This window comes from Condylura cristata, unplaced genomic scaffold, assembly GCF_000260355.1.
Source record: "Condylura cristata isolate star-nosed mole 26May11 unplaced genomic scaffold, ConCri1.0 scaffold00002, whole genome shotgun sequence".
NCBI lineage: Eukaryota > Metazoa > Chordata > Mammalia > Eulipotyphla > Talpidae > Condylura > Condylura cristata.
The window spans coordinates 77,161,044-77,177,656 of NW_004567103.1; the positions used below are offsets into that span (position 1 = coordinate 77,161,044).

Below are 16,613 nucleotides of genomic sequence, written 5' to 3' on the forward strand. Positions count from 1 at the left end.
TACATAGACAATTTTAAATAAAAGCATCAAAAGCAGTCTTAACCAGCCATCAGAACCCCTGTTTGAAATCAGACTTTTGCAGAATATTATAGGGCCTACACCCAAAAGAGTGGGGTCATTTGCCCTGTAAGGAAGGATTCCATGAGAGAGTGGTAGGTCTAGTTGAGCCAGGTGAGGCTTTACTGGAGAGACTCATGCACAAAGGAGTCAAGTGTGGGAAAGGAGAATGTTGCCCTGTTCCACAAAGGGAGTAAGGAGGAGATACATGAAGAGTAGGTATACAAGGCCGGGAGGTGAGCTGCATCATTGCTTGTTTGGGTTGGTCTATGCCTGGGCATGCACAGACGGGTTATAGCCAACTGTACATGTGGTCTCTTAGCCTTCTCCCTCAGAAGTTGTGAGATGGTCATTAGGCAGCATCTGACCAAAAGTACGCTTACATCACATCTAGCAGTTTGCCTACTTCTGTGGTGCTGGTGCTGGAATGTGTAAGTCTCTCTGCCAATCTAGTAACACTTTTTAAGTAATGAGTTCTGAGGTCCAAACTATTATTTTGAATGTCTTTGATATGTAAAATGCTTAAACAGAAAATATTGTGCTAATTTTATCTCCTTCAGATTTAATGTGATAGTGCACTAACTGATCTAAGCAGTCTTGAGTATTAGAAAATGATGCAAAATAGCATGAATCTTGAGCAAGTCAGATTTGCTTGTATTTAAGTGAAGTAAATTTCTAAGATCACAAAATTGGAGAGACATCATGGTTTTACTAGCCATTATTTGTAAGCATCTTTACAGTTTGTCTAGCTATTTAAAATATTTTCTTCTATGAGAGACACAATAAGCTTTATAACTTTCAGCATTTAATTCCTAACAGATCTGAATACCAAGTTATAGTAAATTTTCTTTAGGAGTTGACCTGTTATTAACCAGATTTGAATATTCCTTCTTTCTCCTTTGTATAGTCTTGTTGTCTCATCAATATTCACTAGAAACTCGATCAAAAGTAAGAAAGAAAAAAAAAAAACTAAGTAAAATCAAAACTAAATTTTTATTAGCAAGTTATCTTTTTTAGTTTAAAAATCATGGAGGAAACAGTGGCTTGAAGTTTGGAGATAACCTGTATAGTTACTCTTCTGCCTCATTATATCTGTGGCCATCTAAGATATATTTTGGCCAGATAAAGAAAAATGTAGATGACAACTTTAATTTGTTATTTCTGTTAGTCCATGGCAGTATTTTTGTTTTTTGTTTATTTTATTCTATTAATTTAATGAGTAATTCCTCAATTCCTCTTTGTGCTTACAAAAGAGATACTTGGTATGTGCTGAGATGAGTACATTTTAATTACAGTCAGATAAATTCAGATCATTGGTAATTTTAAATTGACCAGCTTTTTCATGTAAAAGAAATTATAATATACATTTTGGAGGCATAAAAAGGCAACTTAATGATGCTAACAGTCCAGGGATAAGGAACTTAAAATCATTTCCATCTGCAACATCATCATTTCTCAAATGATTATTTTAAAGCAATGAGAGAATATATATCTAGCTAGAAAAGATATAAATCCTAATTTCTAATGAAATAAAAATAACTACTCAAAACCATATCAGTTGAATTCTTAGAAACTTTAAAACTTAAGTAGATTCCTATCCATTGCACCCATGGACATTTCCAACAAGCCATATAGTATGTTTCTTAGCTTGGGAAAAGACATAAAATAGAAATATCTCTCTAGAGAATCCTTATGTACATTACGTGTAATTAGGCATGTGCTTGCTATATGAAGTTGTTCTGTCTCACAGCAGGTGAAAATGGTTTGTAATTTCCAGCCAGACACTTTACCTTAGTTTGTGACTTGAATAGTTAGTACTTAGCAATAGTAACTTATTTTGATATGAGACATCTGGCAAATACCTTGTAAAGAATAAAGACCAAAACATTATATTGTGTAAAAATTTTATGTAGGTAAGGATGTATTCATATATAATTAAATTAAACAATCACACTATATTTGTTGAATAATTTATTATTAATCAGAATAAATTTACTATACGGTCACTTCAGTTTTTTTTTAGTTTATACATTCTACTTTTGTCTCCTATGACCTATTTTTAAAATCAGAATTGCCATTTCTTAATATTATTACAGATGGAAATGTGTAGCTATGTTTCATATTTTAATTCTGTTTTTGTTCTATAAGCATCTTAGCAAAATATCATCTGGTATATATTAAACAAGAACCATATTCTCATTCAATTTGGTTGATACTCAGAAACCAGTCTTAACATGTCACTCCTATGTTATATTTAAATCATGTATTATATGTAAATGTTTGATAAGTAACCCTTTAAATAATAGTATTATGTGTGTATTTTGATCCAGTGATCCAAAAGTTGAATTGATAACTTTATACATTATAAATGTGCTGGGTCTATAATCAAACTAATGTTTCACCATTCTCTCTATTCTAATCAATTGTCTGGCCTCTACAAGTATGTTTACATTATACCTTTTTAAGTTCATTTATAATGTAATTGCTACTGGCCTGAAATATTAATTTGTTATTTTTTATTTTACCAATCACTATTACATTGTGGTTGGAAAAAAATACCTTATATTCTGTCTACTCTTACTGTTTCTCATCAGAAAATATAATAATTACTAGAATTGAAAAGAAATACATCTTCCAAATAAGAGTAAATAAGAAAAATAAAATTTCAAAAATTAAAATATCCAAAAGTACTACACCAGTACTTTAGTTATCAGTAACTAGAGAATATTTTAGAATATTTCTTGCTGATACTCACCTATCACAACTATCCTTTACTAGACCCCAATAAATTATTTTATTCTGAAATTTCTTCCCACCGTTTACCTAAATCTGACTTTTGCTGTTCCATCCTTTCAGTCCTCCATCTTTCACAAATTGTTCCCTTACCTACGATGCCTTCACTTTGCTCTGTGCCTCAAAAATATCAATAGCCTCTGTATCTACCACTCAGTTGCATCATTTTATTATTCTTATATGATATGCCATCTTTAAACTTACTTTTATGTGGAAATGTCTTGTTACCTAACCAAGGTATAAAAGCCATTGAGGACCTCAGAATGCTCCATCTTTTTTGGTTTGTTCATGACATCTAGTATAATGTGATGGTTAACAACCTAGGCTATAGTCGGACGAACCCAACATATTTAAAACTCCACCCATCATCACTTTCTCATCTCTTTTCCCATGTTGCTCAACTAAATAGTTACAACAGGCCTGTCATTGGCCAAAGCAGATAAAGGAAGTGATCTTCCCCAGTTAAATAAATCAATGAGTTTATCAGGTATTTTCTCTATCAATATATACCTTGAACTATAACTGGTGACTCTTCTCAAAATTGTTTTTCTCCAAACACTTGTTTATCTTGTATTAAAGTGTTATTTCTAAGAGGAATCTTTAAATAAGTTAACACTATATTTAAAATTATCAGTGGTTACCTTTCAACTCATAATAAAGTCCAAACCCACCAGGATAGCTAGCATAAAAGGACCTGTATTCTCTGGCATTCATCCGTCCACCCGGTCAAATGCACATCCCAAGCAGCTCCTTAATTACTCACAGTGATTGGTCATAATGAAACACTTCAAGTGCTTTCCATTTCAGGTAACAGTAGATTGTATTAGCTACTCTTAGTATATTCTCCTTACATCACTTTTTATCATCTTTTGGTCTTATTGAGATGTTTACAAAATATATCTTACTGGTTTCCCCACCTCCCCTTTCTGTGCTCTCAAATTTACTTCCTAATTTCTTACAATTCATTTATAGTTTAGTGTGCTTCTCCTTTTTTAATTCATGTTGCCTGCTATTATTGCAACTTTTGTTTCAACAATTTCTTTATAGTTTAGTGTGCTCCTCCTCTTAATGCATGTTACCTGCTTTTATTGCAAGTTTGTTTCACCCAGCTATCTGTAAGTAAATTAAATGCTGAGAACTATGTCTTCATAGTTTTATCTCCAACACTTAAAAAGACTATGTCTAATAAATATTTTTAATGAGTAAATGGATGGTTGGACAGATAGTTAGATAAACAAGTTTTAATGCATAATAGCCATGCATTGAAGGAATGAGCAATGAAATTTATATAGCACTGATACAATAACATATGCTTATCTTTTAAAAATACATTTTAAAGCCACTTACCTCATTAAATTTAATATGTTATTAGTAATGATGAAGGTGGATATTAATGAAGATCATAAAAAATATTGGACACTTACTATATGCTTGACATTTTGCTACGTCCATTTATACTGTTATATACCCTAATATTAATTATTTACTTATTAATCAAGCCTGATAGAAAAATATTTATCATGTGATAGAAAACTAGCTCTTACTCCTCCTTCACCACCGAAACTCCATTATGTATTTTTATTCTTCATCTATATTAATAAAATAGGGACAATATTTGCTGACTTTGTAGCTGTACAGTTATGAGAAGTGAAGCAAGAAGTTGGGGATGATTTTTAGCTTTTAAGCTACAGAAAAGTGACATAGTCATTCCTTTCCTCAGTTGTAATTTATTATGTATCTCCAGCATCAGAAAATAATGTTAGCTTCATTCATATCAAATCATTCCACATCAAAATCTTTCATTTAAGTTTGTCTGATGCACTCACTATAATACCCCAGAGATTCCCGGATATCACTTGTGAAGATGTCATTACCTTTACCTTGTGCATCTCTACACTTTTCCTCTTGAGCTCAGCTGACAATTTTTCACTGATAGTTGCTTTTTTCTAACATTTTTTGTCTTTACAAAATGCTTAAGAGGAATGTGGATTTACGTAAATCACCTCATTTTTTTTAGAAATAGCTAGAAAGAAAATGAGTTAGAAGTCATGAAAATAAAATGTAGGTTATGAGATTCCTGGAAAGGAGTAAGAATTGTCTCAGCTATCAGAGTACATTAAATTTTTAACTACCACATTAAGATTTCAGTAAGTCTAAAGAGTGACTTACTCCAAAAGAAATTTTCAACAATGCAAACATGGTAAATTAAGTAGCTCCAAAACTCAAATTAGGCTTGTGATATACCAAAGCCAGACACAGACAACACACAAAAAAGGAAACTACAGTCCAATATACCTTATAAATATAGAAAGGGGCTTTCCCTGGTGGAGCAACAGGTTAAAGCACAGCACTGCAAGCTAGCCACAGCACACTTCAGTGCAAGTTCTGCATGGCACAGCAGCACAACTGCTGTTCCCCTCAGCAGTGTACTTTGTCATCCTGTCTGTTCTGCTCCTGACTCTGTCTCTGGTGAATCCTCTCACAGCCCCTGCACCTATGACCTACTCCAGTTTTGTATGCATAAATAAATAAATCTTTAAATAAATATACAGATAAGAAAATCTTCAATGAAATACTAGTAAATAGAAGTTACAAATATTATTAAAAGAATTTTACACAATTAGTAGTATACTTTATAAAAGAAACTGATTTAACATATGAAAATCAATTAGAATAATATACCATATAAATTGAGTGTAGGAGGGAGAAAAAACTCACATGACCATTTCAATGGAAGGGGGGGTAGGAATTAGCAATTTCATAATTTCATGAGGAAAACATTGAGCTAAATAGGAATATATGAATTTGAATTTCAACTTGACACAGAGCATTTATGTAAAGCCCCAACTGGTGATTCATAGTAAAACACTAAAAGTATTTCCATTAACATTTCGAACAAGCCAAGAATGTTTTCTTTCTTTCTTTTTTTTTTTTAAGATTTATTTATTTGTGCATACAGAACTTGGGTACAGGCCAGAAGCTCAGGGGTGGTGAAAGGCTTCACCAGAGACAGAGTGGGGAACAGAACAGGCAGATCGACCAAGTACACTGCTGAGGGGAGCAGCGGGCGGGTCAGGAGAGGTCTGCCACACCATGTGGTCACCTCCGGGGCAGGCGGGAACGGAACTTATGCAGAAGCAGCTATAGATTCTCAGTGCTGTGCTTTAACCCGCTGTGCCACCAGGGAGGGCCAAGAATGTTTTCTTTTATTACTTCTACTTAACAAGAACAAGCACAGCAGTTTGGCAAGAAACAAAAGAAACCCATATAAGAAAGTAAGAAGAAAAAAATCTTTAGTTACAGATGACATATCTATAAGATGACACAGATGATCTTATAGATAAGCCTTAAATAAAATATAAAAGTATCTATTAGATCTAGTCACTGAGATCAGTAAAGTTGCAGCATTCATATAAAACATAAAATTTAATTTTATTTCTATACACTTGGAATGAACTTTTTGAAATGAAAGTAAGGAAACCGTTTCACGGAATCACAAAGAATGGAATATTTATAGACTATTTTAATCAAGTAAGTGCAAAATTTTATGCTGAAAATGAAAAAAAGCATTTTTAAAACTGGGGTACAGGCCAGAGGTGTCAGGAGTGAGAAGATTCACCAGAGAGAGTGGGGAACAGAACAGGCAGATCTACTGAAATACATTGCTGAGGGAAGCAGTGGGCAAGACAGGAGAGGTCTGCTGGGCACGTGAATCAGCTCCCTGGCTGGCCTGGGGTCAAACTGTCTTGTGCTGCAGTGGCTGCCACTAGCTGAATAACACTGTCTTTATCCTCTGCACCACCAGGTAGGCCTGAGCAAGGCATTTTTTGAATAAATTATTGATCAAATAAATTGAAAGATGTCCAATAGATATGGATTGGAAGGAATGATTCTGTTAAGATAGTAATACTCTCCAAACAGATCTGTAGATTCAATGCAGTATCAGTCAATTATTTGCATAATTAAATAAGGTCATACTAAAATTTATATGCATTTACAAATGAATCCACATAGCAAAACATTAGAAAATGATAAATTATACTTTGTTTTTTTTATGATTTATTTATTTATGCACACAGAACTAGGGTATAGGCCAGAGGTGCAGAGTGATGAGAGGCTTCACCAGAGACAGAGTGGGGAGCAGAACAGGCAGATTGACGAAGTACACTGCTGAGGTAAGCAGCGGGCAGGTCAGGAGAGGTCTGCTGCTCCATGTGGATCACCTCCAAGGTGGGGATAGAACTCATGCTGAAGAGGCTTTTGCTAATTAGTGCTGTGCTTTAATCCACTGTGCAACCAGGGAGGGCCCAATTATACTTTGTTTTAAAAATTAATAACGTCAAAGCTACATTAATCTAAATTTGGTATCGGCATAAAAATAAGCAAAATCAATGGAATAGATTTCAGAGTCCAGAAATATACCAGTGTGTTTATAGATAGTGCTTCTTTTTAAATGTTTATTTCTGTTCAAGTTCTATTGACATAATTGGCATAACAAATTGTATGAATTGAAAGTGTAAAAGTATTGATTCACTGTACTTCTGTATGGCAAAATGACTACTATCACAACATTATCTAACATCTTCACTAGATCATGCATTTTTTTTCTCATGGTGAATACATTTACAATACACTCTTTGTCAACTTTCAGTTTCCTGATATAATATGACTAACACCATGCTCTCTCTTAGATTCCTAGAATATATCCATCCTATACCTAGAAGTTTGCGTCCTTGGACTATTGGGCCATCTCTGTCTGATGATTCACTTAGCATACACTCAACACTCATTCATGTTATCCCAAAAAATCTCATATCTCCTTCATTAATTCTTCATTAATTCTTTCTTGCACTTACTGGCTATTGCGAAATGCAGCTGTTTCTTTTATGTTATTTTATTTGTTTACTTGGAATATAGACCAGTGAGTGCAATTTCTTTATCATATAGTGGTTCTGTTTTTAATTACTTGAGGAACTTTGCACTGTTCTCCATAAGGAGTATATAACAACTTAGAATCTTCCCCCAAAATTAGAGAAGTTTTATCCTTTCTCTACATCCTTGCCAACACCTTTTCAGTATGAGGCTAATTTATCTTTGAGGAGATTGCCAAGACCTCTCAATTGTGTGGGGACTAGATAGATAATCACAACAAAACAAATGAGTTTGGACACCTTTTTCATGCAACTTAAAAAAAAAAATGAATCAGAAACCTACTGTTAGGCCTAAAGCTATAAAGTACTGAAAGGAAAACAGCTGTGAATTTTCCTGTGCTTGATTAGGCAATTAAAAAAAAAAAAGACATCAGAAACACAATAGGTAAACTGAACTGAATCAAAAATGTACATCAAAAGGCATTATCAAGAAGGTAAAAACAAAGCCCATACAATGGGAGGTAGTATTTGCAAATATTATATCTGATAAGGGTTTTGTAATGTATAAAAATCTGCAAAGAATTGTCATAACTCAGCAAAAAAAAAAGATAAATACAATGGGAAAATCTGCAAGTGATTTGAATAATTTAAAACAATATGCAAATTACTTATAAGCAAATAAAAAGATGCTTAAACACCCACTCAGTTGCTTATTTAGCCTGATCAAAATGACCACCTTCCCAAAACACCAAGGACTTCATGGTAGAATTCATGGGGTAAAACCTAGTAAGGACCCTGTCTGGGATTTATGAAGTCCTGGGCTGGAAGCCAAAGGAAAGTTGTTTTGACAAAGCCATGTGATACTTGGCCAGTTTCTGGTGCTAAAGAGAGAAAACCTTTTCCAGGAATGTCAAAGGACCCTTGTGATGCCCAAGCCAAGAGGTACTGACAATATTTCCATTGCCTTCCAGAGTGATACAAAGAGTTGTTAATGATAGATTCTGGAGGGTTCCCAATCACCAACTCCAGCATTGACTTTCCAAAATTTCCACCTGAGATGAGGTCTCCTTCCTTATCCTTTACAAAGGAAAGTGTATTTTTGTTCTGCTTACCTCTGCTGTACTCCAGGTTAAGAGTTCTCACCTCTCATCCTGGCAATTTCTTTCTTAGATTCTCATTCCTGCATTCATGTCCCTTCTTCTTCCCCTGCCAATTTCATGTTAATCATGACTGGATTTTCTGAGTGGATTCTGGCCCCTTTAATCACCTCCACTTTCACCTTTGGTCTATTTTGAGCTCTTAGATTCTGTTCCTCTTTTGGCAGAACAATCACTGTCCTTGGAAAATTTTTTAAATCAATAAAGTCAGTCAAAAAAAAAAAAGTTTGACATCAAAAGGGAAATGCAAATAAACCACAGTAAGATAGCACTTAATACCCATTAGTGCTATGGCTATCAGAAACAAAATGGAAAAGAACAAGTGTTAGAGAGGATGTGGAGAAACTGTAATCTTTAAGCACTGCTGATGGTAGTATAAAATGTTGCAGCTACTGTGGACATTTTGAGAGTTCCTCTAGGACAAAATCATAGAGTTAATTTATGACCCAGCAATCCCACTACCAAGTTCACAGCTAAGAGAACAGAAATTGTACGTTCACACCAAAACTTATACATCAATGATCATGCAGTACTGTTATAATAGCAAAAGTTAGAATAACTCAAATGTCCATCAACTGATGAGCAGATGAATATGTTCATATCATAGAATATTATTCAGCCATAAAAAGGGACAAAATACCTACATATGAACCCCAAAAACACACTAAGTGAAAGAAACTAGACACTATAGACCAATATTATAAAAGTCAATTAATCTGAAATGTATAGGCAAATTCATAGATACATGAAATATATTAGTGATTACTAGAAACTGGATACTAGGACTAATTAGTAATGACTTATGATTATGAATTTTATTTTGAGGGTAATGAACATGTTCTAGAATTAAATAGTGGTGATTATATACCACTGTGATTTTATTAAATTGTTAAAATAGTAAACTCAGTTTCTAAAAATGAAGAAAATTCTAATAGGTATTTTCAAAATAAATACAAATTTGGAAAGCAAATTATGTCTTTTAGTCTACTTTGCATTCAGTATAAATCTTATTTGAATGAATGCTACTTATTTAGATGTTTTATCTGAATTCAGTGGCATCTTGTAATAGGGTTTCCCATTGTTCACATGTGAAATATATTAGAATATGCCATCTTTGCTATGTGATCATGAGCACTTTGAGGAGAGAAACCTTCTTTGTTTTAAATTTATTGTATTGTGCAACTAGCTTAGTGGCTTACAAATCATGAACATATCAATAAGTAGTTATTGAATGATTTACTGCTCTAATTTGGGGTAAGAAGGCTAATTGGTTATTATTGGCAGCATCTTGCCCAATTAGTGCTTTCAGCATCAAATACTAGACAACACGGTTTCTTGCCTTAGTCCAAATAGAATGAAATTCTCCTGCTTTTCATACAATCTGCTTTTAATGACTTTTTTTATAGGAAGTACAAAAAGTAAAAGTTCAAAGAGTAACACTGGAATTTTCATATGACTTTGAAACTCTAAGTGGTGACTATAACAGAATTCCAAATAACCATTCCTGCAAAAAGTGGCTTATTTTTTAATAATAATTGAGCTCATTAATGAAGACTAAGTATTTGGCAGAAGGAATACGCTAATTACCACTTGTACAGGTCTTTTTTTTTTTTTAAGTTATTGATACTTTATTATGAGTTAGTGGAGTGAACCTGGATGAGGATTCTACTAGATGGAAAGCAAGCATCAAGTCCATTGAGAAGCCTCTTTGTTACATCCTCTGGCCCCCTGCTTCCCAGGTCATTCCCACTACAAGGACACGGAGGAGCTGAGAATAAGGTGGTCTTTGTTTTATTTGAGACCTTGAGTGTGTGTGTAAACTAGGATATCTGCTTAGGTGCTTGATGTAGAATCCCCCCAAAATAAGAATATCTAGGAAATCTTTGGAGACCATGAATAGGTGACTTTTAAGGAGCATTTCAAACTTGAAATTTCTGTCATTTGCATAGTTTTATCATCTTCATAGAAAATCTCAATTATAAAATGTGTATTTGGTGAGCAAACTCTCTGAAAATTTGTATTTTTAGCTTGTTTTCTAGAGTGATTTTAAGGTGACTCTTTATATTTGTTGGTGGAATGGACATAATTTTCCCATTACCCACTTCCAGAATATAAGGCTGAATGCTTTTTGCTGCACAAAAACCACTGTAGGAAGAATCATAATTTCATAGTTTAATATTTTGTTCTTTTTCTCATAAATATTTGCTGGGTTTTTGGCCTTTCCTGTCATATAAAAATATAGCATTTTATTAATACAATAAATAATGCATCATATCAGATTCACTTTTAAAAAGCATTAAAGACACATTATTTTTATAAAGAATATGAGGAATAGCCACACTTAATACCCAGCTTAATAAATAAAATATCACAAAAAGTCAAATCTTTGTTTCTTGCTCTCTGGACAGTCTACCCAGAGGTAAATATGATTCTGTATATGACTCATTTGAAATTCCCTGTATTTATGTGGGTAGGATCCTTAAATAACAACTTGGATTAAGGAGCTGGGGAATTTTGGCTACAGTTTCCAGGAAGGATTCATGAGTGAAGAGAATTGTGGGGACCAGCAGTATAGACCTTAGGTGCCACCGAAGTGCTGTTATGCAAATTTTAGAAAGAGAAAAAACAAACTAACAGACAAAAAATAAATAAATAAATAAACAGGGTTCACTGAGGAGCACCACAATTAGCAGGCCCTAGATATGTAATAATGATGCCATGTGGGTTTCCTACTGCATACCCTCTCTCCAAATGGCTCAGAAGTGTTGGGAAACCAAGGCAGAAGATGGAATGAGGAAGGAAAGAACAGAAGCAGACAAAGTGAGGACATCACAATCATGCCTACATTTACACCAACCCCACCCTACCCAGTAAAGTGGCCTTACCCCACCATACCCAATGAAGTGGCCATTATCCCCATCATCCATCAAAAACAACAAAAACCCTACGTAATGTACACCTATGTATAAGGGATATATTTTAATTTATTATTTTACCATTATGGTATCTAAAAGTATGATCCAATCAATCAAAGCAGTTGAATAATAGAAATCACACATTTCTTTTACTCAGTTATGTTTGAAAATGTAGTAACACTGAAGAAAATAAAGGTATGCCATTTTTGTTTTCTACCAAAACTGAAATCTGGAGAGGTTTTATCACCAGAGTTTCTACTTCTTCATGCTGAGTCCCTTCTTGATTCCCTAAACATGAGCTAAAAAAAATATGCCAGGACACAGCCTGACCCCATCAGTATTCCTCCTTCTCCCTTGCCTACTCTGTTTTCATTCAAATATGAGAGTGGAGTTTTTTAAAATATATTTATTACCGGACAGGAGTGGGATGAGCATATGAGAGTACAATTCAAAATGTAAGACATTCTCTTCTTCTTGCATTTATTATATAAAAGATCAGTGATTTTGATGTTGAATATTAGGGTGAAAATGTATGAAATCAGTGCCATAAGAATTAGCATGTTATTTCACTTTTTCATATTTAATATTTCAACTAACAATTTCAGAACACCTACAAAAGTAGGTATATATACCAATCCTATTTATGAAATGAGGTAACTGGGACTCAGTGAATTGCTAACACTGTGTGGAATTGCTGCTTGATGAAGTTATTGTTCTATAGAAGAGACAGAAGAGATAGAAGGTTTATTTATTTATGGTTTGCTGCCTTATTTATTTTTAGTAAATATGCACTTAATAGCCTAGAACAAAATAGCAAAGACACAGAATGTGCTAAATTATTCACTTCAGATTCCAAAACATTTCTACTTTATGGATAGATCAATAGATAATGGGCATAAATATGAGTCAGAATTTTGAAGTTGGACAGGATGTTTGGGTTCATCCAAGGCAACCAAATCTAAGGTACAACATTGCCCCAATCTTTCGAAGAAAACAATGGGCTGGGACAAAACTCCTGATCTGATCTGGTTTTGAGTTTGAGTGAGAAATTTGACTTGTTCTCAGTGCCAATATATTTTCTCTTTGTGTCATTCTCAAAGGACCAATAAGTAGTTCAGAAACTATAAGGGAGCTAATAATGATCTGAACCTTAAAATGCTTACTGCGTTCTTACAAGAGCAATCTTCTATGATCTGTACCAGCTCTGGAGGGCTTAGATTACCTATTGGGTTCAATCAGTGCTTTCTGTAGACAGAATTGCCCATGACCTAACACAAGAAATGACCCACACTTTGTGAGCATTTCTCCCACAGTGGATTGTTGGCATAATTGTAGTGTTTTCTCTTCCAGTTTGGGAAACACAATTGTCAACCTGTCTATGGCTTTCTTGTTGAAATCAAATCTTAAAATGACAAGAAATACTCCCTAGAGATCCCTAGCTTCTACTTACCTGTTAGTTGTGGCTTTCTTTCACAGAGAGACAAAATTTCTAATTTCTGTTTTAAATTTCTAATCTTTGTCTAATTTTTTGTAATCTGTAGCAGCATAAGAAAACTCAGCAATTTCTTCTCTGTTCAGGAATCTTTAATTATTTCAATGTTATACTTCATATCTTCAACCATTCCTAGTCTTTGTCTTAATCTTCATATTCTTAATCTCCAAATCCTGATAGTTCTACTCCCATCAGGCAAATTAGGTTGCCTTTATATGTTCTCACTAGTTTATACACCAATGTCTCACTTCCTGTTTTAAAATGTAGCAGAAGCCCCTGAGCCTCAATCCTTTTACCAGAATATCATCTCTGCCAGAGGTTCTTTCCTGTCTAGTTTGGAAATCCTGCAATGTCCGTTATTCCATTGATCTGTTCCATCTAACACAAGTAGCAAAGAACAAAAGGAAAAAGGGAAAGCAGAATAAGGGAGGAAAAGAAGGGGGAGAGAGGAAAAAACAGATGAAAAGAAAAACTATACCTGTTTTTGCATATGAATCATGAGTGTTTTAAAGAGTTTCCTTTTGTCTTCTAAGCTCTTCTAAAAGTATATTTAGTAAATATGGTAGTAGATATTTGTTGTTTATCTATATACTACTTGACCTTTAGCTCATAAAATTCCCCTAGTTAGCTAATATAGCTAAGTTCCCTCAATTCAAGGGCAAGAGTTTTGGGAGAGTTCTAATACTAACTTTTGTAAAAGATGTAAGATTCTAGTCTAACCAGTCAAAAAAACTTTACTTCTCAATCTATGATGACTTGTTCAGAGATGGCCATCTCACCCATTCAGAACCATCCAGAACTATTTTTTTATCTTTTTCACATGTACAAATTCTTTTTATTTTTTCCTTATAACTTAAAAAATATGTTAATAGTTTATAATAATAATATATATTTAATTGAGAGGAAAAGGTCACAGTTTTTAAGTGTTAGTTACTTTACCTCATCCACCAAGATATACTTAGTCCTCCACCATAGTTCACTTTCCCATTCTCCACTTTGCTCTCTCCTCTAATTCTTCTTTTCTAATAGTATCAATTCTAGGATTTGGTTTTGATTTGATTTTATCTGAGTCTTTCTTTTACTTTTCTATATCCCACATATAAATGAAACCATATAATATTTGTCTTTCTCCTTGTTACCTACTTTAGTCAGCATCTCCCCTTCTAGATCCATCCATGTTGTCACAAATGGCAAGAGTTCATCTCTCTCTATCTCTCTCTCTCTTTTTTTAATACTGGAGTAGTATTTTTATGTACATTACATTTTTCTATTCCTCTAATCTGCCTTTGGGCACTTATATTGTTTCCATAACTTGACCACAGTGATGCAGTGAACAGAGAAGAACATATATGTGTACCTAAAAATTAGTTGTTTTTCATCTTTTAGGTAGATACCTAAGAGTGGAATTTCTAGATTTTATGGTAGGTCTATTTTTAATATTTTGATAACTCGCCATTCTAGGGATGTAGACTCATCTATGTCCTTTAAGTAGTCTACCAGCCTTCATTTTTCTCCATATCAATAACTACTGTTTTGTTTTGATATGGGCCATTCTCACTCATGTGAGATGGTATGTTAGGATTTTGATTTGTGTTTCCCTGTTAATAAGTGATGATGAGCATTTTCTCACAGGCAAGCCATATGTATGTCTTTTTTTGGAAAAATGCTTATTTAACACCACTGCCCATTTTTTGATTAGGTTGTTTTCCTTTTGTTGAGCTTTAAAAGTTCTTTATTGATTGTGGATATCAGCCCCTACTTAGATGTATGGTTTACAAATAAATTATTCTATTCAGTATGGTGTGTTTTTGTTTTAGTGATAATTTCTTTTGAGGTGCACAGGAATTTAGCTTGATGTAATTCCAATTGCTTATAATTTTGGTTTTATTTTGTTTGTTTATATTTTTACTGCTGGAGAGGAAGGAACCCACAGAAGGCATTATTGAAATTTATTTCATGGGAGTATTTTGCCTATGTTTTCTTCTAGATGGTTGTGGTTTCCAATCTTAACATTCTAACATTTTATACATTTTTAGTTAGCTTTTGTTATGATGACACATAATGGTCTTGTTTAATTCTTTTGAATGTGGCTAGCTAGTGTTCCCATCAATATTTATTTATTTATTTTTAGGAATGATTCCTTCACTGTAAATGTTTTTATTTATTTATTTTGCATAGAGGAACTGGGGTATAGGCCAGAGGTGCAGGGATAATCCCTAGGCCATAGGGAGGCCCCTAACAATTGTTTTTAAAATATTTTAACAGATTTTATTTTAATTTACTTATGGATATAAAAACTGTGGTGTAGGCTAAAGGTACAGAAAGTGAGAGAATTCACCAGAGGCAGAAGGGGAGCAGAACAGATGGACTGACTGAAATATACTGTTGAGGGGAGAGATCTATTATACTATGTGGATTAATTCTCTTGCCTGGGATCAGATCACCCTGTAGTGGCTGGTGGTAGCCTGATAGCACTGAGACTTTAACCACTGCACCACTAGGGAGGCAGCATTAACCCTTATTGAAGGTCTTTTCCTTTCTCAGATATATACCGTTGGCTCTTTTATCATAGATTAAATGTCTGTGTAAGTACTTGTTTACTTATGTGCTCTCAATTCTTTTCTATTGGTCTGTATCTGTTTTTGTTCCAGTACCATACTGTTTTTATTATTATATGCTTGTGTTCTAGTTTGGTATCTGGGAGTATGAAACCACTCTTCTTTTTTTATTGTTGCTTTGACTATTCAAGTTCTATTTCTGTTCCATATGCATTTTAGTAATGTTTGTTCTAATTCTTTGAAGCCTATTATTAAAACATTGATAAGGATTGCATTGAATCCAATATTGCATTCAATAAGATGACCATTTTAACATTAATTTATCTGTAAGCATGGAATATCTTCCTATTTCCTTTTTGTTTTCTACTATGTTAACAATGTCTCATAGTTGTCATTGTAGGCATCCTTCATCTTCTTTGTTAAGTTTACTTCTCAGAATTTAATTATTTTTGATACAATTATAAATTATATTTTCTTGATTTCTTTCTTTTCTGTTCACTCTTTTAATCTAGAAACACAACCAAATTTTGTAAATTGATTTTATAACCTACCACTTTATTGACTGATTTATTATTTCAATTAGTTGGTTTTTTGTTTGTTTGTATTTTAATGCAACCTTTGGGATTTTCTGTGTATATTACAATGGCATCTTCAAACATTGATAGCTTTAGTACTTCTTACCCAATTTGGATTCATTTTATAAATTACTTTAGCATAGTTGTTTTAGCTAGGACCTCCAATTAATGTTGAATAGTAATGGCAAAAATAGA

At 33.6% G+C, this 16,613-nt stretch overlaps 1 protein-coding gene across 1 annotated transcript in view; it reads left to right on the forward strand.

The window, feature by feature from the left end:
• Positions 1–16,613, forward strand: part of DPP10 (dipeptidyl-peptidase 10 (non-functional)) — a 1,217,772-nt gene that overhangs the window by 544,104 nt on the left and 657,055 nt on the right. The gene's annotated exons all lie outside the window — the stretch shown is intronic.